This window comes from Penaeus japonicus, unplaced genomic scaffold (assembly GCF_977035675.1).
Source record: "Penaeus japonicus unplaced genomic scaffold, GWHDUDI00000001_assembly GWHDUDI00000003, whole genome shotgun sequence".
Lineage (NCBI taxonomy): Eukaryota > Metazoa > Arthropoda > Malacostraca > Decapoda > Penaeidae > Penaeus > Penaeus japonicus.
Window position 1 is genome coordinate 2,692,031 of NW_028234405.1, and position 2,500 is coordinate 2,694,530.

The window sequence follows — 2,500 nt, forward strand, 5'->3', positions numbered from 1 at the left end:
TCGAGAGCGCAGAGAGGGCGCTAGCGAGTCGGGCGGGAGCCGGAGAGAGAGAGCAGGGGAGTTAACTGAGAGCTCGCTAGTGGCGCGATAGGGCGATGATCTCGGCTGGCGTGTACGGCTCGCGCTCGTCTCGGTGCGCCGTGAGAGCTCTCTCGATCTCTCGATTTCTATCTCTATCTCTTTCTTTTAATTTTGTACTGTTAGCGCTCTTCTTCTGCTCTCTTGAATAAGTTGGTCTATCTCGAGAATTTGATTATCTTTTGTTTAGCTATTATTAACGGTGATATTAGCAACAGTGGCGAGCGCTCTCGATGCTATCTCTTATCGCCTTATCTCTCTCTCTTTCTCTTCTATGTTCTCGCGTAGCTCTGGGATGCCTAGCCTGTCTCTCTAATATCTCGTTGATATTCTCTCTCTCTCTCTATCTCTCTCTATTGCTCTCGCTTCTCTTTCTTGCATCCTTCTCTCTCTCTATCGTTCTCCTTCTCTCTCTATCTCTATCTATCTCTATTTCTATCGCGCTCTATTTGACTGCCTGTCTAGAACAACCATTGGAACATAGCTCTCGGAATATGGGCTTCTTTTTTCTCTCTCTCTTTCCTTTCTCCTTCTCCTCCCCCTCCCTCTCTCTCCTCTCCTCTAATTCTCTCTATTTCTTCTCTCTCTCTCAATCTTTCTCCTTCTCTCTCCTCTCTCTATCTCTCTCTAATTCTCTCTCTCTCTCTCTTTCTTATTCTTACCTCCATTCAACTCACACACTCTTTCTCCTACTCTCTCATCACAATCTCTCTCTATATCTCTCTCTCACACAATTCTATCTCCTTCTCGCCTCGCTCTCATTCCTACCTCTCTTGTTCCTTTTCTTATCTTCTTCCCCCTTTCATTGGCCTTATCCCTTTCATCTCTCCCTTAATTCTCCCATCTATATTCATCTTCCTCCCTCCTTCTTCTCCCCTCCTTCTCTCATCACACTATCTCTCTAATTCACTCTCTCACTCTAATCTTACTCCTTCTCTCTCTCTCTTTCTAATCCTATCTTTCCATTATCCACCAACTCACTCTCTCACAATATATCACAATTTCACGTCTCTCTCTCTTTCTTTCTCCTACACTCTCTCACTCATTCACAACGCACCTACTCACACTCTCACAAACACGACACCAGTAACTCACACTGCTCACACACACTCTCTCTCACCTTCTCACTCACACTCACACACAGCAAATACACAGCCACACACAACACTAACATACAACCAACACACACCACACTCAAACCATCTACACAAACAACTTCAACCCAATCAAACACCATCTCCCACCCACACACACAGCTCACCACACACAAATACACTCTCTCTACACTTATCAATTCTCCTTCTCACACTCTCTACAAACACCAACACACACACTCACTATCTATCGATATTTCTCTCTCTCTCTTCTCTTTCCGCCTTCTCTCTCTCCTCTATCTCTCATCTATTTCTCTCTCTCTCTCATTCTTTCTCCTCCTCGTTCCTCTCTCTTCTTCTTCTTCTTTCTTCTCCTCCTTCCTCCATCGCTCTCTCTATCTCTCTATTTCTCTCTCTCTCTCTTTCCTTCTCCTCTCTCTCATCTCTCTTATCTCTGTATTCTTGTTCCTTTATTCTTGTCTATTCTCTTCTTTCTTTCTCCTTCTCTCTCCTCTCTATCTATCTCAAATTCTCTCTCTCTCTCATCTCTTTTCTTTCTCGCTTCACTCTCTCTCTTCTTTCTCCTTCTCTCTCTCTCTCTTATCTCTCCATTTCTCTCTCTCTCTCTCTCTCTCTCTCTCTCCTTCTCCTCCGATCTCTTCATATCTCTCTCTTTTTCTTTCTTCTCTCTTTCTCTTTCTTTCCTTCTCTCTCTCGTCTCTTTCCTCCGTCTCTCCTCTCATCTATCTCTCTCTAATGTTCTCTCTCTCCTCTCATTCTTTCCTCCTTCTCTCTCATCTCTCCTTCATTCCCTTCTTTTTCTTCCCTCTTTTTCTCTCCTTCTTCTCTCTCTCTTATCTATCTCTAGTTCCTCTCTCTCTATCTTCTTCTCCCTTCTCTCTCTTCTCTCTTCTCCTCTTTTCTTTTTCCTCCTCTCCTCTCTCTATCTACTATATAATTCTCTCTCTCTCTCATCTCCCACTCTCACCTCTCTCTCTATCTCTCTCTCTCTCTATCTCTCTCTATTTCTCCCCTTCCTCTCACTCTTTCTTTCCCCCTTCCTATCTCGCTCTCTTTCCTCCGTCGCCTCTCTCTCTCCACCTTCTATATCTATTTCTCTCTCTCCCTCTCTCTTTTCCCTCTCTCTCTCTCTTTCTTGCTCTCTCTCTCTCTCTCTCTATCTCTCTACTATTTCTCTATTATCTCTCTCTCTCTTTCTTTATCATTCTCTCTCTCTATCTCTTCCTACTTATCTCTCTCATCTCATCTCTCTCTGATTTACTTCTACTCTCATCTCTCTTTCTTTCTCCATTTCTCATCTCTCCTCT